This window comes from Ursus maritimus, unplaced genomic scaffold, assembly GCF_017311325.1.
Source record: "Ursus maritimus isolate PB19 unplaced genomic scaffold, ASM1731132v1 scaffold_12, whole genome shotgun sequence".
NCBI classification, from domain to species: domain Eukaryota; kingdom Metazoa; phylum Chordata; class Mammalia; order Carnivora; family Ursidae; genus Ursus; species Ursus maritimus.
The window spans coordinates 62054951-62081761 of record NW_024423564.1 but is presented as its reverse complement, the minus strand read 5'-3'; the positions used below and the strand labels follow the sequence as shown (position 1 = coordinate 62081761).

Genomic DNA, 26811 nt, shown 5'->3' with positions numbered 1-26811 from the left:
TCCTTGCATTGGCTTTCAGATTTTAATCACTGCCTTCAGGTAACTGAGGTGGGAAATTAGGAAGTACTTAAGCTCTGGTGACTTACAGCCCCCAGGGAGTGGAAAACTGGAAGACACACCTCTTACAATGTTCATCATTCACTTAAAAGGATTAAGCACTATACCCCTTGCTTACCATTATTAAGCTCCAAAATCCCAAGAACGGTTCAGGTTTTTTCCGAAGAGCTGCCAAAAGGTGGAGACTGGGCAGAATTCATGATGTGCAGCCCACTGTGTACTCACCCATTCGTTTCCTTCACTTATCACCAATCATTTATATTATTAAGTACCCAAAGTGATCTACAGATTCAAGGCAATCACTACAAAACCCCAATGGTATTTTGGGCAGAAATAGAAAAACTCATCCTAAAATTCATATGGAACGTCAAGAAACTCTGAAGAGCCAAAACAATCTAGAAAAGGAAGAAAAGAAGTTGAGGACTCACACTTCCTGATTTCAAAACTTACTACAAAGGTACAGTAATCAAACAGTATCATACTGGCATAAAAAGATATAGATTAATAGAATAAAACAGAGAATCCAGAAATAAACCCTCACATATGTGGTCAATTGATCTGACAATGATGCTAAGAGTATTCAATGAGGAAAGGACAGTTTTTTCAAAAAAGGGTTCTACGAAAAACCAGGTATCTACATTCAAAGGAATGAAGCTGGACCCTGACCTTACACCAGTTATAAATATTTACTCAAAATAGATCAAATCAGACAAGACTTATAATTAGTAGATTGTATAATTTGTCAAAGCACTAATTGGGGGTGCCTGGGTGGCTCAGTCCGTTAAGTGTCTGCCTTTGGTCATGATCTCAGGGCCCTGGGATTGAACATTGGACTCCCTGCTGGGTGGGAAGTCTGATTCTCCCTCTCCCTTTGCTCCTCCCCCATTTGTGCCCCTCCCCCAATACATAAAATCTTTTTTAAAAAGGCACTAATTGTAAAGCAAAAGACTGGGAAAAGACTCAAATGACCATCAATACCACATTGGTAGGGAAAACTATCAAAAATCATAAAATATATTACTATGCAGCCATAAAACAGAATGAGGAAGTCTCTATTCTGCTATGGAGTGATAGTGAGAACCTACTTACTGTTAAATAAAAAAAGTAATACACATAGGAATATGTAGTAAGTAATTCTGTATAAGAAAGAAGAAAATGGGGCACCTGACTGGCTCAGTCAGTAAAGTCTGTGACTCTTGATCTCGGGGTTCAGGACTGAAGCCCCATGTTGGGTGTAGAGATTACTTAGAAATAAAATCTTAAAAAAAAAAAGAAACAAAAAATACATATACTTAAATTTAATTTTCAGAAATAAACAATGGGGGCACCTGGGTGGGAAAGCCAGTTAAGGGTCCAACTCTTGGTTTCAGCTCAGGTCATGATCTCAGGGTCCTGAGATAGAGCCCCTCCCTCATTGCCTCTGTGCTCAGCATGGTGTCAGCTTAACACTCTCCCTCTCTATCCTCTACTCCTCCCTCACACACACACATACACACACACACACACACACACACACTCTCTCTCTCTCTCTCAAATAAATATTTAAAAAGAAATATTTAAAAAGAAATAGGGGCGCCTGGGTGGCTCAGTCGATTAAGCATCTGCCTTCAGCTCAGATCATGATCCCAGAGTCCTGGGATTGAGCCCGATGTCCACAGGGAGTCTGCTTTTCCCTCTGCCCCTCTCCCTGCTCGTGTTCTCTCTCTTTCTCTCTCACTCTCTTTCACACTCTCTCTTTAATAAATAAAATCTTTTTAAAATTTTTAAAAAGATAAAAAAAATAAAAAGCTCCTGGTGTACCTGGGTGGCTCAGTCAGTTAAGATCGGCTCGGGTCATGATCTCAGAGTGGTGAGACTGAGCCCTGAGTTGGGACTCCACATTCAGCAGGGAGTCTGCTTGAGATTCTCTCCCCTCCCCTGCCACCCATGCGGGCACTCTAAAATAAATAGATAATTCTTTTTAAAAAATTGAAGTTCTGGGGCCCCTGGGTGGCACAGAGGTTAAGCGTCTGCCGTCTGCTCAGGGCGTGATCCCGGCGTTCTGGGATCGAGCCTCACATCAGGCTCCTCCGCTATGAGCCTGCTTCTTCCTCTCCCACTCCCCCTGCTTGTGTTCCCTCTCTCACTGGCTTTGCAGATGACATGATCTTATATGTACAAAAACCCTTAAAAGTGCACCCCCCAAAAAATGCACCAAAAACAGAACTAAAAAACTAATTCAGCAAATTGCAGAATACAGAATCAACACAAAGATCACGTCTATGAAATTAAGAAAATAATTCCATTTACTTTAGCATCAAAAAGAATAAAATACTTAAGAATACATTTAACTAAGGAAGCAAAAAAAATTCTACACAGAAAACTACAAAACAATACTGAAAGAGATTAGACTTAAACAAATGGTGCAATCCCAAATTCATGGATTCCTTCCAGTCTATTTTCCCTGCCTACCTCTTCCTTGCATTGGCTTTCAGATTTTAATCACTGCCTTCAGGTAACTGAGGTGGGAAATTAGGAAGTACTTAAGCTCTGGTGACTTACAGCCCCCAGGGAGTGGAAAACTGGAAGACACACCTCTTACAATGTTCATCATTCACTTAAAAGGATTAAGCACTATACCCCTTGCTTACCATTATTAAGCTCCAAAATCCCAAGAACGGTTCAGGTTTTTTCCGAAGAGCTGCCAAAAGGTGGAGACTGGGCAGAATTCATGATGTGCAGCCCACTGTGTACTCACCCATTCGTTTCCTTCACTTATCACCAATCATTTATATTATTAAGTACCCAAAGTGATCTACAGATTCAAGGCAATCACTACAAAACCCCAATGGTATTTTGGGCAGAAATAGAAAAACTCATCCTAAAATTCATATGGAACGTCAAGAAACTCTGAAGAGCCAAAACAATCTAGAAAAGGAAGAAAAGAAGTTGAGGACTCACACTTCCTGATTTCAAAACTTACTACAAAGGTACAGTAATCAAACAGTATCATACTGGCATAAAAAGATATAGATTAATAGAATAAAACAGAGAATCCAGAAATAAACCCTCACATATGTGGTCAATTGATCTGACAATGATGCTAAGAGTATTCAATGAGGAAAGGACAGTTTTTTCAAAAAAGGGTTCTACGAAAAACCAGGTATCTACATTCAAAGGAATGAAGCTGGACCCTGACCTTACACCAGTTATAAATATTTACTCAAAATAGATCAAATCAGACAAGACTTATAATTAGTAGATTGTATAATTTGTCAAAGCACTAATTGGGGGTGCCTGGGTGGCTCAGTCCGTTAAGTGTCTGCCTTTGGTCATGATCTCAGGGCCCTGGGATTGAACATTGGACTCCCTGCTGGGTGGGAAGTCTGATTCTCCCTCTCCCTTTGCTCCTCCCCCATTTGTGCCCCTCCCCCAATACATAAAATCTTTTTTAAAAAGGCACTAATTGTAAAGCAAAAGACTGGGAAAAGACTCAAATGACCATCAATACCACATTGGTAGGGAAAACTATCAAAAATCATAAAATATATTACTATGCAGCCATAAAACAGAATGAGGAAGTCTCTATTCTGCTATGGAGTGATAGTGAGAACCTACTTACTGTTAAATAAAAAAAGTAATACACATAGGAATATGTAGTAAGTAATTCTGTATAAGAAAGAAGAAAATGGGGCACCTGACTGGCTCAGTCAGTAAAGTCTGTGACTCTTGATCTCGGGGTTCAGGACTGAAGCCCCATGTTGGGTGTAGAGATTACTTAGAAATAAAATCTTAAAAAAAAAAAGAAACAAAAAATACATATACTTAAATTTAATTTTCAGAAATAAACAATGGGGGCACCTGGGTGGGAAAGCCAGTTAAGGGTCCAACTCTTGGTTTCAGCTCAGGTCATGATCTCAGGGTCCTGAGATAGAGCCCCTCCCTCATTGCCTCTGTGCTCAGCATGGTGTCAGCTTAACACTCTCCCTCTCTATCCTCTACTCCTCCCTCACACACACACATACACACACACACACACACACACACACACACTCTCTCTCTCTCTCTCAAATAAATATTTAAAAAGAAATATTTAAAAAGAAATAGGGGCGCCTGGGTGGCTCAGTCGATTAAGCATCTGCCTTCAGCTCAGATCATGATCCCAGAGTCCTGGGATTGAGCCCGATGTCCACAGGGAGTCTGCTTTTCCCTCTGCCCCTCTCCCTGCTCGTGTTCTCTCTCTTTCTCTCTCACTCTCTTTCACACTCTCTCTTTAATAAATAAAATCTTTTTAAAATTTTTAAAAAGATAAAAAAAATAAAAAGCTCCTGGTGTACCTGGGTGGCTCAGTCAGTTAAGATCGGCTCGGGTCATGATCTCAGAGTGGTGAGACTGAGCCCTGAGTTGGGACTCCACATTCAGCAGGGAGTCTGCTTGAGATTCTCTCCCCTCCCCTGCCACCCATGCGGGCACTCTAAAATAAATAGATAATTCTTTTTAAAAAATTGAAGTTCTGGGGCCCCTGGGTGGCACAGAGGTTAAGCGTCTGCCGTCTGCTCAGGGCGTGATCCCGGCGTTCTGGGATCGAGCCTCACATCAGGCTCCTCCGCTATGAGCCTGCTTCTTCCTCTCCCACTCCCCCTGCTTGTGTTCCCTCTCTCACTGGCTGTCTCCATCTCTGTCGAATAAATAAATAAAATCTCTAAAAAAAAAAATTGAAGTTCTTGCATAGCAAAATAAAAAAGGCAACCTACATGGGGTGCCTGGGTGGCACAGCAGTTAAGCGTCTGCCTTCGGATCAGGGCGTGATCCTGGAGTTATGGGATCGAGCCCCACATCAGGCTCCTCCGCTATGAGCCTGCTTCTTCCTCTCCCACTCCCCCTGCTTGTGTTCCCTCTCTCGCTGGCTGTCTCTCTCTGTCAAATAAATAAATAAATCTTAAAAAAAAAAAAAAAAAGGCAACCTACAAAATAGGAGAAAATAGATGCAAATCATGTATCTGACAAGGCCTTAATACCCAAAATATATTAAGAACTCACAGAACTCAACAGGTCAATAAAACACGAACAATCAGATTTTAAAATGGGCAGAGGATGTGAACAGACATTTTCCAAAGAAGACACAGAGATGGCCAACAGAACATAAAAAGGTGATCAACATCACTACCCATCAGGAAAATGTAAATCCAAACTACAATGAGATACCACCTCACACCCATCGGAATGGCTATTATCAAAAAGACAAGAAATAACAAGTACTGGTAAGGATGTGGAGAGAAAAAAAAATCCCTGTGCACTGTTGGTGGTAATGTTAAACTGGTAAAGCCACAATGAAAAACAGTGTGGAGGTACTCAAAAAATTAAAAAGAACTATCAAATAATCCAACAATTCCAATTCTGGGCATTTATTCAAAGGAAACAAAAACAATACCTCAAAAAGATATCTGCACCCCCATGTTAACTGTAGTGCTATTTACAATAGCCAAGACATGGAAGCAACCTGTGTCCACACGTGGGTGAATGGATAAAGAAAATGTGGCATGTATATACAATGCAGTATTATTCAGCCATAAAAAAGTAGAAAATCTTACCATTTATAACAACTTGGATGGACCCTGAGGGTATTAAGTTAAAGGAGGGAGATAGATAAAGACAAATACCGTATGATCTCACTTACTTGTAAACTCTAAAACAAACAAAATGAACTCGTAGATACACAGAACAGATTAGCAGTTGCCAGAGGCTGGGCCTGGGAAGAAGGAAGTGGGCAAAATAGGTCAAAGTGGTCAAAAGGTACAAACTTACAGTTATTAAAAAAAATAAGTTCTGGGGATATAATGTAGAGCATGGTGACTATAGTTAATAACACTATACTGTACATTTGAAAGTTGCTAAGAGAATAAATCTTGAAAGTTCTCATCACAAGAAGAAATAATTTGTAACTGTGTGGTGATGGATGTTAACTATACTGTGGTGATCATTTCACAATATATACAAATATCAAATCATTATGTTGTACACCCGAAACTAATATAATGTTATATGTTAATTACATCCCGGTAAAAAAAATTAAAACATCTGTTCAGCAAGGACACTACCAAAAAAGTGAAAAAATAACCAACAAAATGGGAGAAAAAATTCTCCAAATCATATATTTGATTAAGGGTCTAGTATCCAGAATATATAGACCCCTACAACTTGTCAACACCAACAACAAAAAAAAACCAAAACAACCCACTTAACGAATGGGCAAAAGACCTGAATAGACATTACTCCAAAGATAAAAAAATGATCAATAAGTGCATGAAAAGACGCTCAACATCATTAGTCACTGGGGAAATGTAAATCAAAACTATAAAAAAAAAAAAACCCACTTCATACACACTAGGATTATTAAAAAAGCAGAAAATAATAAATGCTGATGAGGATATGCAGAGTCTGAAATCCTCATGCAGGGTACCTGGGTGGCTCCGTTGGTTACATGTCTGTCTTCAGCTCAGGTCATGATCCCAGGGTCCTGGGATCAAGCCCCACATCGGGCTCCCTGCTCAGAGGGAAGCCTGTTTCTTTCTCTCCCTCTGCCTCTCCCCCGGCCCCAACCTCCTTGCTCTCGCTCTCCCTCGCTTTCTCTCAAATAAATAAAAATCTTTGAAATCCTCATGCAACCACTGGTGAGAATAAAATGATGCGGCCAATACGGAAAACAGTTTGGCAGTTCCTCAGAAACTTAAACACAGAATTACCATACGATCCAGTAATTCTACTCCTTGGTAGATACCCCAAAGAACTGAAAGCAGGGATTTCTGCAGATATTTATTTGTATGCTCATTTCATTGCAACATCATTCACAATAGCCAAAAGGTGGAAGCAACCCAAATAACTAATAGATGAATGGATAAACAAAATGTGGTGTGTGTGTGTGTGTGTGTATATATATATATATATATATATATATACACACACATATACATATATACATATATATGTATATATATATATACACACACACACACAATGGAATTTTACTCAGCCATTGAAAGTAATTCTGAAACATGCTACAGCATGGATGAACCTTGACAACATTGTTTTCAGATTTTATTTATTTGAGAGAGAGAGAGAGAGAGCGCGCACAAGCAGGGGGAGGGGCAGAGGGAGAGGGACAAGCAGATTCCCCACTGGGCGGGGAACCCAATGAAGGGCTCAATCCGAAGACCTTGAGATCACCACCCAACCCAAAGGCAGATGCCCAACTGACTGAGCCACCCAGATTGTGTTCAATTAAATGTCAGTCACAAAAGGACAAATACTGTAAAACTCTGATTATAAGATATTCAGAATAAATAAGTTCACAGGGACAGAAAATAGAACAGAAGTTATCAAGGGCTGGGCGAAGAAGGGAATGGGAGATACTGTTCAATGGGTACAGAGTTTCTGTTTGGGATGATAAAAAAGTTCTGAAAATAGTAATGATGATACAACATTGTGAATGTAGTGATGCCCTGAGTTGTACACTTAAATGTTAAGTTTTATGTTATGTATATTTTACAATAAAAAAACTTAAAACTCAAAAAAGTTTAATCAAAATAATGTGCACTGAGCATATATAAGGTATCATGGACCTCAAATTTTAAATGTTAATCACTCTTAAATAGCTAAAGTTTTAAAAAAAAATAAATTTTATATGGGTAAAATCAACTGACAGAATTTTTATGATCAAAGGCAAGTGGAACTGTGCCCACTTCTCACAAAAAGGCCAGTTTGAATAAATGGGATTTCCAAATTAATTACATAGATATTCACCGAAAGCCCCCAATTATGTAGGTTTTCTGGATTAGTCAATCCTTTTCCTTCATTGTTCATCTGGTACGCTTTTGGGCCATTTTATTATATATTAGAATTTTTACCAGCAATTGTCAAAAGAAATTTACGTTATGCTTCTTTTCACAAGCAATTTGTTGGCCCAAGATGGCCAACTGTTTGAGGGTTCTTTTCCTAATGAGATGTAGATACAGATTCTGTGGGTCCCCAAATTACCCAAGCCACAATTTCCTTTTCATCTTTCTAAATAATCAAGAACTAGCTCTATAGATGAAGAGCTCTGTGATGCAAGTTTCACCAGAGAGCTCTTGATCCTTCTATTACCAATCTATTATTATTAGCTCCTGTGTATTTATAATGATATACCTTTTTGAATGGGTTTACTTGTTTGTTGGGGATACCTAGTATATCCCATAGATCCAAAAATTGTGATATGTAATTGTCCTGGTCCTACAAGGCTTTTGAAATTTGACAATCATTCAGAATGAGCCAGGTTACACTGCCTCTATAACTCAATGCTGACCACAACACAAGTTGATTATCAACTCATGTAAAATCCTCTGTGAATTCAGGTGGCTCTGAAGGCAGCTATCCTTCATGCATTTGCTCAACATTCCAAGCTGCTTTGCTAACCTCTCACTTTTAGTAAAACAGGGAGAGAAGAAAAAGCAGTGATTACCTTTGCTCACATTTCGTTTACCGAAACAGGTCACTCGACTGCACCTAACTTCAGGCAATAAGGAACACAACCCTCAGAATACCTAAAAATAAAAAAGTATTAACAATTCTCATCACAATGGTACAACATGAAATATGGCAGCCTCTTTGTCTCAATGCATGTTACTATTTCCCTCCAATCCCTTTGTTTAGGGCTAACTTCAGGAACATGTGATCTATGCAGTCACATAGGGCTCCCTGCTCAGAAAAGACCCTGTACTTAAAACTGCTGTCATCAACTTGAAATTTTTAATTTTACATGAATCTGTGTTTTGTAGCCTTTTTTCTTTTTTAAAGATTCTATTTATTTATTTGAGAAAAAGAATACACACACACGAGTTGGGTGGAGGGGCAGAGGGAGAGGGAGAAACAGACTCCACACTGAGCAGGGAGCCCACACAGGGCTCCATCCCAGCACCCCAAGATCACAACCCGAGCTGAAGGTAGACGCCTAACCGAATGACTCACCCAGGTGCCCCTGTGTTTTGTAGTTTGATGGGACAATAGAACATATATGGGAGCAGAGGAGATACATGCAAAATGCATTCCTTTCCACATTCCTTTCCACCTCATTTTCATATAGCTTTGGTGATGCACCATTAGCACAGAATCCCAGTGGAGCCGCCCTATGTAGGAGTTCAGCAGGACTCAAGGTGAGTATAAGCTAAGCATGTTGTCTACAACCAAGTAAGCCAAGAAGCCACATTTTCTACCTGAACCATACCTTGCTTCAAACAAAGAAAGGCAATGTGACCAAAAACGTTACCAAAAAAAAACCCCAAAAAACAAAAAAAACCCACCCAAAAACAAACCCTATTGTATCTTTTCTTACTCTCGTTGCTTCACTGTATTAACCAACCACTTATGCTAAAATTGATAACACAGAAGGAAAGGGACAAGACAGAACAAGCCACAGTTCCTTTCCCTTTCAGTCCTGCCAAAGTCAAAAGTAGAACATACTGGGGTGCCTGGCTGGCTCAGCTGGAAGAGTACGGGACTCTTGATCTCAAAGCTGCTGAGTTCAAGCCCCACCACACTGTGTATGGACTACTTAAATAAATAAAACTTAAAAAAGAAAAAGAACAAAAAAAGGAAGGTAGAGTGTGTTGGTGGAATGTGCAAGTATAAGAAGTGAAATGGGGGGAGGGGGGGTGCCTGGGTAGCTCAGTTGGTTAAGCACCTGCCTTCAGCTCAGGTAATGATCCGGGGGGTCCTGGGATCAAGCCCCGCGTCCAGCTCCCTGGTGAGCGGGGAACCTGCTCCTCCCTCTCCTCCCCGCTCATGCTCTCATATCTCTCTCTCAAAGAGATGAATACAATCTTTAAAAAAAAGTGAAATAGGGGTGTCTGGGTAGCTCAGTTGGTTAAGTGTCTGCCTTGGGCTTAGGTCATGATCCTTGGGTCCTGGGATCGAGGCCCACATCAGGTTTCCTGCTGAGCCAGGAGCCTGCTTCTCCCTCTCCCTCTGCCTGCTGCTCCCCCTACTTGTATGTGCTCTCCCTCAAATAAATAAATAAAATCTTAAAAAATAAATAAATAAGTGAAATAAAAATAGCTAAGACCTGTGCAGTGTTTTCCCTGGTAAAAAATAAAATAAAATATACAAGTATACAATATACAGGCACAAGCTATGAAATACTAGCAATTCCGCATAAGAGTTAAATGTTCTTATACATGCACTTAGAGACGACACTGAACAATATAAAGATGAACAGTAAAATTTATACTTAATTTAAAAATTTTAATTGTTCTAGGGATGCCTGGGTGGCTCGGTCAGTTAAGTGTCTGACTTGGTCTCAGGGCTCAGGTCATGATCACAGGATCCTCGGATGAAGCCCTGCATAGGGCTCCCTCTACCTTTCCCCACGTGTACACACACACATGCACACACTCTTTTTCTCTTTTTCTTGCATGCACAGTTCTCAAATCTGTTTAAAAAAAATTTAATTGTTCTATATTTAGAATGACATTTAAAAATAAATTGAAAATAAATAAAAATAATAAAAGTAAATGTAGATCACTATAACAAGCTGAGAAGAAGATCATGGAAAAAAGGAAAAAGCTTTATATTTTAGTAACTTTAATGGCACTTTTTTCCCTACTTTTTGAGGAAAGTCCTTGCATTTTCATTTTGCACTTCACCCTGCAAATTATATAGCTGGGTCTGCATTTGTTCAGGTAAATAAATATAAATCTGAAATTCATTTTAACAAAGATTATTTGACAACATTCACATATAAGGTTCTGGGTTAAAAGCTGAAGATGTAATGATCAATAATGGACTCATGTGTAAAAGAGGAGACAGTCATATAAACAAATAATGACAATATATTATGTGACACATGTTATGGAAACCCTGCGGAAAGAGCCTTAGAAAAGCCTTTCTCATGGAAATTAACAGAGGGCTAAGAAAGAACTTCCGCTTAGGAGAGAGAGAGAATGGATAAGACCTAATAATAAGATTTGTAATACTAAACAAAATATATTTATAAAATTTTGGCAAGCTTTTTAGGACCATAAAATAGCATGCATAATTGTGAATACAGGAGATGAACTGAGAATGTAAACTGGTGCACACATTTACATACCAACTCAAGTTTACACTTTAAGCAAAAAGAAGGCATAGACTGATAAGCAGAAGAGTGGCACAATTTCTGTTTAGATTAACTTCAGAATAGGAAAAGAGTGGAGAGGAAAATGAGATAAGTCAATAAGGTAAGTAATAGTAATTATCAATAGTAGTAAAAAGCATTAGCTTATTTAGGGCCTTACCACAAGCAATTTTAGTAGAGTTGGGAAGGGGGAGAGGTTGTGTTAAAGTTAAATGAGTTTCTCTCCAGAAGAACCTTTCAGACTCCTCAATATGCTAATAAGCACCACAAATCTCCAAGAGAGAGATAATTTACAACATTTCCCAGATTTATTTGACTAAAGAAGTCCCTTTTGCCAGGACCACCTATCATTACCTCAAAGAACTGTGCAGACAAAATTTTTTAACACTATTCTAAGAAAGGGAAGGCAGGACTCAGTGATAAAAGCAGAGGGCAGTAGAGGGCTTAAGACGGGAGTAAAACAATAGCGAATGTGAGGAACAGAAAGAAATCTAACTAAAATTCTGCCACACTGTGTTAAGGACCTAACTAAATATATAAAATACGAGTCTACTAATTTATACAATTAGCAAATATTTAAATTCATACTGGGTAGGGGACTGACAGAATGACTATTTCAAAAGAGTAAGGGAAAAAAACAGTAATGGTATGAGTGGGGGAAAGGGATAAAGCCAAAAAGATGTTACATAGAGATTAAGGACCGATCAGAAAACTAAAGACATGAGAAAGATATACATATAAATATTTTTGAGATTTTGGTCAGAAGCAGAACCATTTTTTAACCATATGAGTAGGTGTGTCAAGGAATGTAGAAGCGAGTACCACTGGAATACAGAAATTAAGGATGAATAAAGTTACGGTGTTAGATGACCTTCAATGTCCAAGTGCCAATACAATGTCAAGAATGACATCGGGTATCAGTAAATACAAGAGAATGACCCAGAGGTTCCTAGACAAAAATGCCAAATTAGATAAGAAACATAGGTAGCAGACTACCAGTCTTAAAAGAAGAGGACTACAGACAAAGACAGAAGAATAAATAGATAATAAGTAGAAAAATATGGGTCTGGTTTCCTGGCTTTGAGATGCAAGGAAAATAAGCTACATCCCATATAGGATTCGGATAGAGTAATAGTTCTCAATCTTTTTTCTGTTCTAATACACCTGAGAAACAGAATATATATTCCCAACAGAAACAAAGAGGAACAAAAAATGAGGAAGAGGGATGATAACTGTGAGTGGTTCCTAGTAATTATAAAATGCCTTCCTAAGGGAAGTATAACTCTCATGTATTGAAAATCACTGGCTTAAAACTGGTACTATCAGAGAAAACTTAAATACAAGCTCCAAAGACAAACTAACGTTTTTTTTAATCTATGTGGCAGAAGTCAAGACACTGTCACATAATAACATAAGTTCTTGCAAAAATATCCAGAGCTCTTACAAATTTTTCAGTTTTAAAAAAATTTTTTGAAAATACAACATCAGCTAATACGTCTAGTATGCTCATTCGTTTCTCTTTACACATTTATGAAGTTAATACAGTCTTATAAGACTTAAAGATTTTATTTATTTATTATTTGAGAGAACAAGCAGAGGGGAAGGCAGAGCGGGAGGGAGACGCAGGTTCCCTGCTGAGGAGGCTTGATCCCAAGACAGGAAGATTACAAAGGCAGACGCTTAACCAAATGAGCCACCCAGGTGCTCCAGTATTTCCATTTCATACACTAATGAGGCACCCTAAGTTTGTGACTTGCCTAAAGTGACACAAACAGGACTGGTTTAGGACTATAAGAAACAAGAGTTCCAATTTTAGGTTCAATGCTTAGGCACTAGGGTAGGTCTGTTCACCTAAACCAGCAGTCTCAAACTTCTTGATCTCAGGATGTGTTTATATTCTTAAAAATTACTGAAGATCCAAAGAACTTTTTTGTGTGGGTTATAGCTACTGATACTCATGTCATTAGATATTAAAACTGAGAAATTTTTCTATACAAGAATACACTATTAAGTCATTCTATAACCCTAATACCAAAACCAGACAAAGACATTACAAGAAAATTATAGACCAACGTCTCATATGAATATAGATGCAAAAATTTTAAACAAAATACTAGCAAACCAAAGGATTATACACCAGGACACCAAGTGGTATGTGTCCCGGGAACGCAAGGTTGGTTCAACATATGAAAATTAATCGATGTAATATACCATATTAATAAAGGACAAAAACCAGTCACCTCAAAAGATGCAAAAATGCATTTGATAAAACCTAACAAACTTTTATGATAAAAACACTCAGTGAACTAGGAATAGAAAGAAACTGCCTCAACCTGACAGAGGCCATCTAAGAAAAACCCACAAGTGACATCATACTTAATAGTGGAAGACTAGATGTTCTCTCCTCTAAGAGCAGAAAAAAGACAAGGATGTCCACTGTCTCCACTTCTATTCAACACTGTACTACCCAGGTAGAAAAAGAAATAAAAACTATCCAGATCAGAAAGGAAGAAGTAAAACTATGTCTGTTTTCAGATGACATGATCTTACATATGGAAAATCCTAAGAAATCCACACAAAAAAATCAGAGCTAATAAATGACCCCAGCAAGGTTGCTCTCCAAAATCAATATACAAAAATCAGTTGCATTTCTATACACTAGCAATGAACAATCCAAAAATGAAATTAAGAAAACAATTCCATTTAAAATAGCATTAAAAAGAATAAGGTATTTAGGAATAAATTCAACAAAAGTACAAAGCTTGTACACTAAAAACTACAAAACACTGTTGAAATAAATAGGTAAAGGCCTATTTAATGGAAATGAAAGTAAATGCACAAACATCTCATACTCATAGACTGGAAGACTTATTATTAAGATGACACTACTCCCCAGTTTTAATCACCAGATTCAACAGAACTACTTTCAAAACTCCAACTACTTTTTTTTTTTTTTTTTTGCCAGAAATTGACAAGCTGATCCTAAAATTCGTATCAAATTGCAAGGGATTCTACATAGCCAAAACAATCTTGAAAAAGAACAAAGTTGGTGGGGCATAGCGGTTAAGCATCTGCCTTCGGCTCAGGGCGTGATCCCGGCGTTATGGGATCGAGCCCCACATCAGGCTCCTCCGCTATGAGCCTGCTTCTTCCTCTCCCACTCCCCCTGCTTGTGTTCCCTCTCTCGCTGGCTGTCTCTATCTCTGTTGAATAAATAAATAAAATCTTTAAAAAAAAAGAAAAAGAACAAAGTTGGAGGGCTCACACTTCCAGATTTCAAAACTTTATACAAAGCTACAGTAATCAAGACTGGATGGTACTGGCGCTAGAATACACATACAGATCAATGGAGAATCCAGAAACAACTGAGAATCCACAAATAAACAGACATATACGATCAACTGATTTTCAACAAGGATGCCAAGACCATTCAACAAGGGAAAGAATAATCTTGTCAATTAATGGTGGAACAACTAGACAGCCACATGTAAAAGAATAAAGTTGGACCTCTGCCTCGCATCACATACAAAAATTAACTCAAAATAGATCAAAGACCTAAATGTAAAAGCTAGAACTATAAAACTGTTAAAAGAAAACAGAGTATAAATTTTTATAATCTTGGATTAGGCAATAATTTCTTAGGTATGACTCCTAAAGCACAAGCAACCAAAGAAAAAATATGGAAATCAAACTTTATCAAAACTGAAAACTTAACATGCTTCAAAAACATACTTTACTCAAGAAAATGAAAAAAACCAGGACACCTGGGTGGCTCAGTCGGTTAAGTGGCTGCCTTCCACTAAGGTCATGATCCCAGGGTCCTTGGATCCAGTCCCACATCCAGCTCCGTGCTCAACAGGGAACCTGCTTCTCTCCTCTGCCTGCCTCTCGCCCTGCTTGTACTCTAACAAATAAACAAAATCTAAAAAAGGAAGGAAGGAAGGAAGGAAGGAAGGAAGGAAGGAAGGAAGGAAGGGAAAGGAAGGAAGGAAGGGAAAGGAAGGAAGAGAAAGGAAGGAAGAGAAAGGAAGGAAGGAAGGAAATGAAAAAAAAAAAAAACAATATGGCAAATCCTCCAAAAATTAAATGTAAATTTACTGTATGATCCAGCAATTCCAATTCTGGGTATACACCCAAAGAGCTGAAAGCAGGGACTGAAACAGATATTTGTATGCCCATGTGCACAGCAGCATTACTCACAATAGCCAAAAGATGGAAGCAACCAAAGTTTGATCAACAGATGAATAAACAAAATGTTGTAAATACATGCAACAGAGTAATATTATTCAGCCTTAAAAAGAAAGAAAATTTTAATACAAGCTACAACATGGCAGAACCTTGAAGACATTATGCTAAATGAAATTTCAGTCACAAAAGGACAAATACTGTATGACTCTAATTGCACAGAATTGTCAAATTCATTGTGACAGAAAGTAGAATGGTAGTTGCTAAGGAGCTACTGCTTAAAGGGTTCAGTTTTGGTTTATGAAAAATGAAAAAGTTTGGGGCACCTGGGTGGCGCAGTCGTTAAGCGTCTGCCTTCGGCTCAGGGTGTGATCCCGGCGTTCTGGGATCGAGCCCCACATCAGGCTCCTCCGCTATGAGCCTGCTTCTTCCTCTCCCACTCCCCCTGCTTGTGTTCCCTCTCTCGCTGGCTGTCTCTCTCTCTCTGTCAAATAAATAAATAAAATCTTAAAAAAAAAAAAAAAAGAAAGAAAGAAAAGAAAAATGAAAGTTTAAGGGATGGACAGCAGTGATGTTTGCACAACAATGTGAATGTCCCTAATGTCACTGAATGCATGCATAAAAATAGTTAAAAATTGGAAATTTTATGTTAGGTATATTTTACCACAATTTTTAAAATTTTTAAAAAGAGGGTGCCTGAGTGGCTCAATTGGTTAAGCATCTGCCTTCAGCTCAGGTCATGATCCCAGGGTCCTGGGATTGAGCCCCATATCAGGCTCCTGCTCAGCGAAGAGCCTGCTTCTCCCTCTGCCTGACACTCCCCCTGCTTGTGCTCTCTCTCTCAAATGGATGAATAAAAAATATTTTAAAAATTTTTTTTAAAGAAAATGGGAGAACAATTTTGCAAATCATATATCTGATAAGAGTCCAGTATCCAGAATATATAAAGAACTCTTACAATTCAACAATAAAAAAACAAATGACCTAATTTTTTAAATGGGCAAAGGAGGGGCGCCTGGGTGGCTCAATCAGTTAAGTGTCTGCCTTTAGCTCTCATCCTGGGATGGAGCTCCATACCAGGCTCCCTGCTCAGCAGGGAGTCCACTTCTCCCTCTTCCTCTGCCCCTCCCCCACCCCCTCTCTTGCTCTCTTTGCCTGTCTCTCTCAAATAATAAACAAAATCTTTCAAAATAGGGACACCTGGGTGGCTCAGTCAGTTAAGCGTCTGCCTCCTTGCTCAGCAGGAAGCCTACTTCTCCCTCTGCCTGCTGCTCCCCTGCTTGTGCACTCACGCTGTCTCTGACAAATCTTTTAAAAAAAATCTTTATAAATAAATGGGCAAGGGATGTGAATAGACATTTCCCCAAATAAGATATACAAATGGCCAATAGGCACATGAAAAGATGCTCAACATCATTAGTTATTAGGGAAATGCAAATCAAAACCACAACGAAATACCATTTCACCCACCAGGATGGCTATAATTAAGAAGATGAACAATAACAAGTGTTGGTGAGGATGTGGAGAAAATACAATTCTCATACATTGTTAGTGGGATACAAAATGGTGCACCCTCTTGGGAAAAGAGTCTGGCAGGTCCTCATAAAGTTAAACATAAATGGGGGTGCCTGGGTGGCTCAGTGGGTTAAGTGTCCGACTGTTGGTTGACTCTTGGTTTCAGCCCAAGTCACAATCTCAGGGCCTCAGGCTCCAAGCTCAGCATGGAGTCTGCCTGAGATTCTCTCCTTTCCCTCTGCCTCCCCCTACTTGCTCACAGAAGTACACACTCCCTCTCTCCCTCTGTCTCAAATAAATAAATAAATAATCTTTAAAGTTAAACATAAATTCATCAAAACACCCAGAAATTCCACTCCCGGGTGTGTATATTCAAGAGAAATGAAAACATACGTCCACACAAAAACTTTTTTTTTTTTTTTTTGAGGAAGACAGAGAGCATGTGAGGGGGGAGACGCAGAGAGAGAGGGAGAGAAAAAAATTCCAAGCAGGTTCCACACTCGCAGAGCCAATGTGGGGCTCAATTTCATGATCCTGAGATCATGACCTAAGCCAAAATCAAGAGTCAAACACTCAACCAACTGAGCTACCCAGGCACCTCTCACACAAAAACTCCTACATGAATGTTCATAGCAATAATATTCAAAATAGCTAAAAAGTGGAAACAACCCAAATGACTATTAAATGATGGACAGAGGCGCCTGGGTGGCTCAGATGGTTAAGCGTCTGCCTTCAGCTCTGGTCATGATCCTGGGGTCCTAGGATCAAGCCCTGCGTCTGGCTCCTTACTCAGTGTGGAGCTTGCTTCCCCCTCTCCCTCTGCTTCTTCCCCTGCTTGTGCTCTCTCTCTCAAATGAATAAAAAATCTTTAAAAAAAAATTATGAATGGATAACAAAACATGGTATCTCCATAGAATACATTCCATAGAATGCAATACTATAAAAAGAAATGAAGTACTAACACATAATATAATACAGAGAAACCTTGAAAACGCTATGCTCAGTGAAAGAAGTCAGGCACAAAAAGCTACACATATGATTCCAGAACAGGCAAATCCATAGACAGAAAATAGCTTAATAGTTGCCAAAGGCTTGGAGGAGAGGGGAATGAGGAGTGATTGCTAATGAGCACAGGGTTTCTTATTGTAAAGATGAAAATGTTCTGGAATTAGATAGGAGTGATGGTTACAGAACCTTATAATATATACTTAACACTATACTTTAAAAGGATGAGTTTTATGATACTATAAACTATATATCAAAAAAAAATTTTAACAAAGAATACACTATTACATACTCCATTAGCCATCAAAGCAAAGTTTTCACATATAGTGTAGATACCACTCTACTTTCTAGATGACAGGAGAGGGAAAAAGGCAAATATTATCTTAATATTACTATGAAAAGAGTTGTGACTCAGAGATCCCCTCAAAAAGGTCCCCAGAGTTTGAATACCACTAGCCTAAACTAACACTCAGCAGAAGACTGAAGCTCAAATACTTAATAACTGATCAGTTTTACTTTAATTTCTTAAAGTTTATTTATTTAAGTAACCTCTACTCCCAACACGGGGCTCCCTAAGATCAAGAATAGCAAGCTCTTCCAACTAAGCCAGCTGGGTGCCCTGAGTGCGCAATTTTAATGACACTTATTTAAACTACTATACAGGTAAGACTGACTAAATGCAAGCAGATTTCACTATTATATGTATAATTCACATTTTTCTTAAAATATATTTTTTCTTACAATGTATTTTTTGACAACCTATGTAGCTATGCTGAACTTAACACCCTTTGCATACTAAATTTTGACAACCCAAGCTTAAGGTACAACACAACACAGTGGTTAAGAGCTCTGACTTCAGACTCAGATACCCCGAGTTCAAATGCTAACTCTGCAGTGAACCAGCTGTGAAATCTTGTCCAAGATACTTAACCCTTCTGTACCTCTCTTCCTCACCTGTAAATGAGGATAATACAAAAGGCTTGTTAGGAAGACTGAGTTAATACTTAAGATCTTTAGAAAGAAATTACACATCGTAAAATTGCAGTAAGTTATCTATTATCATTGTAACTCAAATGCCCACTTAAAACTACCAGACTATTGGGGCACCTGGCTAGCTCAGTCCGTGGAGCACGCTTTTTTTTTTTTTTTTTTTTTTTTTTTTTTTGACACAGAGAGAGAGCATAAGCAGGGGGAGCAGGCAGGGGAGAGGGAGAAGCAGGCTTCCCACCAAGCAGGGAGCCCGAAGTGGGGCTCCAACCCAGGACTCCGGGATCATGACCTGAGCCACCCAGTAGCCCCAGAGCAAGCAATTCTTGATCTGGGGGTTCTGCATTTGAGCCCCTCATTGGGTATAGAGATTACTTAAAAATAAAATCTTAGTAAATAAGCATATTAAACTACCAGACTATTATGTGACTTATAAACATACTGATTTCTTCTTGAAAATACAGGCTGTTTTGTGTAAAGATGAGCACTTTGCTCATCTTTGCTGATGAACACAGAGCTTGCAGGAAGCCCACCCTCCCCAATCCCCCATCCTATTGCTCTCTAGTGCTAAACTAGAAATTAGTCAACCAACCCAAGTCAAGGAATGAAAAAACTTCTTAAGTAACTATAACAAGTGACTTCCCCCAGAGGTATTTTTATCTCAAAAGAATCTTCTAAGACTTAATTTAACACTCAGGATCCTCAAAAAACCAATCTGAAATACAGCAACTACTAGAAAGAGGAGAAAAGAATGGCATGAAAAAGGGGGCTTGACCATCCACCAAAAACGGGTAAACTTTGTTGGTAAGGAAGCTGAAGAGAAATAAATACTAAACTAAGGAGTCAGAAAACACACTTCTAATCACAACTCAAACATTATCCCACTTGGTGATCTTGTTTGACAAAATAAAAATCCAAAGACCTTAATTTAACATACACAATAACCTTCACTATCTGACTACTATTTCCAACCATTTCTCTAACTACTCTATCCATAAATCCTCAATTCTTGCCACACTGAATTTCTCACTCCTCCAACCCTGAGACCCTTAACAACTTATCATCTTTGCATAGGTTATTCCTTAGCTCTGGACTCCAGACTATCCCCTTTTCTACCTGGCAAACTCCTACTCATCCCTCAAGAGCCAGTTCTTCCCTCTGAATTCCCATCATCTAGTGTGTTGTAATTTATCTGTATTATATGTAGACTGAGTTCCCTGAAGGGAGAAGCTGTCTTCAGTAATTTTGTGTCTCCAAAACCCCCCAGTGTCTACAATAATGTACAAACGCCAAATGTTTGATGAATGATTAAGTGATAAATGAATGAGTAACCTCAGGCAGTTAATCCTACAAAATTGAGAGACTACTTGATACATCTGAAAAGCAACAGGGCATATATAATAGGAAGAGCACACTGAACTGCTCTGAATCTAACTCTATGATCTTCAGCAGAGACTGAACTCAACTACAAAAAGGGTTTCATGAGGTTACACTGAAAAAAATACATAAACATGTTTAGCACAATGCCTGGAACAAAACAGTTACTCAAATGTCACTTCCCTTTTCTCTCCCCCTTAACTCAGGATAATTATGGACACCCAACGAATTAATTTGATAAGAGAACAATGTGGAAACCGGAACATATCATACAAGTCAAATCTCTCACTTAAGGGGGAAAAATCTAAATTGTTCATCTTTGCATTTATATACCTTTTATTTTTGGATTTCTAAGAAATGCTTGGGGACGTTATGCTGGTTTTTAAACATTTCTCCAAATTACACAATTATCTAGAATCCTAGAATTAAACTTAGTTTAGTGTAAACAATCCTAATTCACTTAGTTCAGTTTAAAGGATCTTAATTCCTCTAAGATTAAGAAGAAAAAATCTACATATCACCTACCGTGCTTTAAACTACGGTGTTTTTTCCTTGTTTTAGGTCTTTCTAGAACTGTTCTTTTTTAGGACATATTCCTATCTGCCTAATGACTTTCACTGAATTTTCTAACATTAATTTATGGATCCCAGCATTTGTAGTTTACTTCAGAAAATAACACATCTCACTGAATTCTGTTTTATCAAAATGGTCTGATTTTTTTTAAGGATAAACAAAATATACTGGCATCAGCATTTATAGGTAGGTCTTATTTATTGTCTGAAAACGGAAGCTTTCTGTAGAAAATAAATTCGAAAACCTTTCTCTACCCACAGATCCTGATCTGACATTCTATGAAGAACACACCATTAAAAAAAGGGGGGGGAACACAACATAATTGATGCTTATTATGCATGTCAAGGTTAACTGGGGTCAAAAAAAGTTCTCTACTTACTAAACTGAATCTACTCTGAGAACTAATATTCTCCTGAAAAACAGCTTTTTATTAATCAGAAATATTTATAATTGCAATTATAAATTTTTATTTTAAAAGGTTTAAAATTATAATTCAGACACTACAGTTCCAGTTAAATGAACTAAAAATAAATGTAAATCTGTGTGACTTAGGAATTAGAAAACTGAACTAAACTTATGTGCATAACAGCTTGTAAATTTATCTGCATTGCTAACGACTTGACCTAAGACAATGAAAAGACCTTGATTTCCTCTTTGTATTTAGACATTTGCTACATTTAAAACATTAAATGTCAATAACTTTCACTTCCGCCTCTGTATTATTTCAAGGAAGCTTTATTTTTTCATTTTCCACACTAGTCAAATTAAAAATTGCAAATAGCTGGAAGATTTACCTAAAAGAGCTCTTTTTCAAAGCAACTTTTTGTTTACATTAACCATCGCATCTTAAAGCATAAAATGCATAAAATTTTAAAGCATAAAATGCTTATCTTCCCCGAAGTATATGGTTTTTAAGAAGCACTCTTTAAAATTTGTTTATACAAGCATCACAGCACACTAGACACTAGTAAATTCATTAATTATCCAAGCATAGCATTCTCAATGAAGCAATTTTTTCATAATTTTACAAGCTGTGACTAATAAGTACTAGGATGCAGTGTGCAGCAATTTTTAAGGAGACCTTACAAGGGTGCTGAGCCTAAAGAAAATTTCAGCATACGATCTACTCATATACAGAACATGCTGAATGACTGATACCAACAACAAAAAAAGTCAACTTTTTTTTTTTTAACTATTCCACAATTCACCGCCCTGGTATGGCACTCTCTCTAAATTGTCGCATCCAGTTGGGATTATCCAGTTTTATTAGCTAATAGTTCTCATTACTTTAGAAACAGGATATGTTCTGTTTCACCAAGTGTTACACATTTCGCTACTACAAGACGTGGCGGGGGAGGGGGGCCCTTTGGAAACAAAAGGTAATCTGATCCACTACAGCTAATTACTAAATACACGCCAACAATACACAATTTGAATTGCGTTTCTAGACACTAAAAAGATCACAAAACGAAGTAGAATATCACACGTGTAAGAAACTACTTTTGTATCGAAAATATATCAAAATGAAGAAACATGGTATACGGAAACAAGATCTCAAACAAGGTTCAAAATTCCTCTGATTAGAGATCTGATAAACTTATGAAAAGAAAATGTTCAATCAACGCTGTTAAAGTAACAGTAATTCATCCCATTCAGGTATGACTAGAAATCCCGACGATGTGCTTCTTTCAGGTCTAAGTATCTCATTCTTTGCAATCCGTATACCAAAAGGACCTGAAACCTCACGCGGAGGCGTGCAACACACACGGCTAGTGCTGTCTGTTTACAAATACGAATCTCACAGTTTCCCACGTCAAAAGCGTTCATTACCACCATTCGACTGGGGGGCGGGGGAGAGAGAAGGCGGGCGAGCAAGAAACGAAATCCACACAGATACCTCTGCTTTCTCTCTTCCCGACAAGGGTGAGCCCGGAGAAAATATTTATTATGTATTACATGTGTGTATATTTGCATGTTCTATATGTACATCTGTATCTAAGGGGGGATGAAAGAAAAGGCATACATGACAGGGAATCGTACTGGACCCAAGAGAATGCTCACACCAATGCCGTTAACTCAAAAATCCGCCTCCCGGGTCTACAGGTTTCGGCCCGGAGCCGAGAACCTCAGCCTCTCTGTGAAGTTCGGCCCCCAAAGCGCCCCAATGCCCTCCTCAGGCCGCCAGGCCGCCGCCCCTACCTCCCTTATCTCAGTCTTCCCTTGGGACACCCAAAGCCCATTCCGGCAAAGAAAGAAGTGTCAGGCCCCAAGGGGGCGGCTGAGACACGCTCGGGCCGGGCCCCCGACACCTGCGAGGCTCGGCACCTGAGGAGGGCGAAGAGGGGGCCGCTTGGCCTTCCCGGAGCACACCCCCTCGGCGCCGGGCGCTGCGTCGCGGCCGGAACCTCCGTACCTGCGAGGCCCGCGAGCTACAGGCGCGCGCGGCGCCTCCTCATCTCAGTGGCTCCCGCTCCCCCCGCCGCCTCCCGCTGCCGCCGCCGCCGCCGTCACTGCCGCCGCCGCTGGAGGCCGGGACACGACGAGCTCAGGACTCCACCGCCATGTCCGCCGCGCCGCGAACTGCATTGTGGGGGGGAAGGGATGGGGTGGGGGAGGAGGAGGGAGGGGGAGAGAAAAAGGAGGACCCGCTGAGGGGAGGGGGCCGAGGGGGAGTCAGGGAAGGGGGGAGGGGAGGGAGGGACGGAGTCTTGAATGGAGTCCTGACCCCCGAGAGTTGGGCAGGGGAGAGACGCGGAGGAGACCCGGGAGAGGAGACGCAGAGGAGAGAGTTCAGGGGTCCCCCCTCCCTTCGTTCTGGGGGTCCCTGGGCGCCGTTTAAACCGGGGCGGGGGAAGGGGGGGAGCGGTAAACAACGCGGGGAGGGGCTGCGTTTGGAGGCTTGTAGAGGCGGCGAGAAACAATAGGGAGGGGCCGAGGTGGGAGGGCAGCGCACTCACACTCAGGCCGAGGAAAGGGGCGCGCGCGCGCGCGATGACACTCGTTAGCCCGCGAGGAGGGGGCGGGCCCTTAGCGTTGGGGGAGGGTCGAAGTCACCGCGGGCTCGCGAGGAGGGGCGGGGCCACCGAGCGGGGGTCGCAAGGTCCGGCTACGCGCCGGGGCCCCACTGGGGAGAACGAGGACGCCGGCGTGCCCGAGCAGGCCGGGGTTACGGGCACGGCCGCGCCGCTCAGCTCTAGCTCCTGGGCCTCCCGTCCTACAGAGGCCCCCAAGTGAAAAGAAGGACCAGAAAGCCGCCTCTGTGCCTTGATCCAAAAGCTGTCCCCACCGACGAAACCCCGGCGTTGGACGTGCACCTTGTGGCCTGGCACACGGACCGGGCCTAGCCCGAGCCTCCGTGGACCCTCGGCGCCTAGCGCAGGCTTCTGAACATTAAGCGGGGCGGGGGTAGCTGGACGGAGGAAGCCGGGATTGACACCCGCCTATTCACCTTTGCCACCAGCCCACCAAAGCTGGAATTCTTTTCTTTTTAAAACATTGCCTAGTTAGGAGTTAAGGAGCTCAGTAGAAAAATCTTAAGAACATCCCCCCATCCCGGGAAGATTTCAAAATAGTTTCTTTAGTTTCACTCGGGTTTGCAATAAACTACCATCCATGGGCGCCTTTTTCCTTTGCTTTTAATAGGTTCCTCTGCATAGTTAAAGTCAGGACCTATGGTTCGGTTTTTGTTTTTTTTAAGACCCCAGCCTTGGACATTATTAACCAACCTCTTGACTTCAAAGCTGGACAAATCACACAGCTACAATCCTTGCACTTGACACACTAGGCAGGAAAAGGGTAGAACAAGGGTGGACGTTATGGTGAAGGAGGATGCTAAATCTTAAGTACTTATAAAATACTGTCTTAGGAAATTTCTTGTAAAAGTCTCAAAGGATGGAACCTATGAGAGGTTACAAAGAGAAGGATATTCCTCTCTGTGTAGTCCCATCTACTTCCCACTACACCTCAGAACTGAATACTTATTTATCTGTTTATGTCCATTTGAATTTGAAACTTGTAAGAAGTGACCAAGCATTGCCCACTAAGTGCTAGGCCTTGAGCTGGGAACTTCACATATTTCGCCCCATTTAACCTTCATAACAATCCCATGTGGTCAGTACTATTGTTCCCATTTACAAAGAGAGAACTAGAGCTTTCAGAATAAGTGTATTTTACCCCTACTTGTTGGATGCCACAGGGCCCAGGTATAGTGCAGACAGTAGTGGATTTCAAGTCAAAAGAGCCCTGCTCGGCTTCAGAACTTAGCTGGATGACTGGACAAATGAACCTTCTGAGTTTCCTCATCTGTAAGTTTTTTTTTTTTAATAAAGATTTTATTTATTTATTCGACAGAGATAGAGACAGCCAGCGAGAGAGGGGACACAAGCAGGGGGAGTGGGAGAGGAAGAAGCAGGCTCATAGCAGAGGAGCCTGATGTGGGGCTCGATTCCATAACGCCGGGATCACACCCTGAGCCGAAGGCAGATGCTTAACGACTGCGCCACCCAGGCGCCCCATGTAAGTTTTTTAAGGCAAAAAAAATCTACTTCACAGGGCTTATGTAAGGAAAACAGTGGGACACAAAAGTTAAAGCCTATAGAGACATTAAGATGATACCAACATGTCCTTCACGTTAGTGAGTGATATCAGTGCCCTTGGAACAAGTTCAATTGAATAAAATTTCCTGATTACTTAATAAGAGCAAAGCCTTCTGTTCAGTACCAGATTCCTGTCTCCAAAAAGTTCACCATTAAGCAAGGAAGGTGGTTCTATTAAGTTACAATAAAAGCAAAAGATCATATGAACAAAGGCCTAGGCTCATGCAGAGGAAACCATGATAAATTCCACTTGGGTGAGGCTTTAATGGAAGAGGTAGAAGCTGGACATTGGAGGTTTGCCTGCTATGTGCCAGACACATGCCTGATTCAGAAAGCATCATTTAGTCTGAAGTGTGCAGAAGATAATGAGTCTGAAAATAAAAGCTGGGGCCAGGGGTGCCTGGGAAGCTTAGTCTGTTAAGCATCTGACTCTTGATTTTGGCTCAGGTCATGATCTCAGGTTCATGATCTCCAAATGGTGAGATCAAGCCCTGCCTCTGCACTCAGCAGGGAGTCTGCTTCAGATTCTCTGCCCTATCCCTCCCCAACCCTGCCATGCTTTTGTGTGCCCGCTGCGCGCTCTCTCTCTCTCTCTCAAATAAGTAAATCTTAAAAAAAAAAAAAAAAAGCTGGGGCCAGACTAATCCCTGTGCCTCTCTGTTCTTATCCTTCCAGATGACTCTGCCACCTTTCCTATTCCTTAAGACCCAGCTCAACTCCTATCTCCTTTATTAAATATTCCTGATATTAAATATTCCACACACACCCCCCTCCACTGAACTTAATCCATCCTTTCTCTGGATCCCTACATGTTAGTTTTATAAGTCTGACCCCAGATGAATATAAGCTTGAGTACAAATATTTATACTTGTATTCCTTATAATACATACTCATTGAGTTAAAATTAAACTACAATCTTGTGTATCATCACAAAGTACGTGTAGAACAAATATTATTTCTACTTGAAGAATGAGGAAACTTAGGACATAAAAGGTTGAATTAGTCACCAGGATCATACAGTAAGTCACAGGCAGGTTAGAACACTAGCCCTGTGTTCTTTCCATTGAATCACAGATTACTGAGAAATAAGATAGTAAATGACTGCTCTGAAAAAATACACTGAGGATTTTTATCTGATACTTGCAAGGAAGACATCATAATTGTGGTTAAGTCTCTAAATTTACCCCTCCAGTCCAGAAGTTTTGGGAGCCCAATTTCATCTAAACTCAGGTGAAAATTACTTGCAACATAAGTCTTATTTCATCACATATAACGAGAAATATAATTGCCCAGTGGATCAATATTCATATTCTATTCTCTTCCTAGGTGATAGAAAAACTTAGTCCAAAAATAATCATATTGGATGAAAAGGTGGTCTGGTGAGTAAATCAA

At 40.1% G+C, this 26811-nt stretch overlaps 1 protein-coding gene across 3 annotated transcripts in view; it reads right to left on the bottom strand.

Moving 5' to 3' along the window:
• TUT4 (terminal uridylyl transferase 4) overlaps positions 1 to 23423 on the bottom strand; it is a 123057-nt gene extending 99634 nt beyond the window's left edge. Inside the window, exons 1-3 of one of the 3 annotated variants that reach the window (XM_040627305.1) lie at positions 23238 to 23423; positions 8534 to 8615; positions 5714 to 5785 (exon numbers count right to left, since the gene is read on the bottom strand). The gene's annotated coding sequence lies outside the window, so the exon portion shown is untranslated. The remainder of the gene's footprint in view (positions 1 to 5713; positions 5786 to 8533; positions 8616 to 23237) is intronic. The other 2 variants (XM_040627304.1, XM_040627303.1) reach the window with 2 other exon arrangements.
• Positions 23424 to 26811: the final 3388 nt, after the last annotated feature.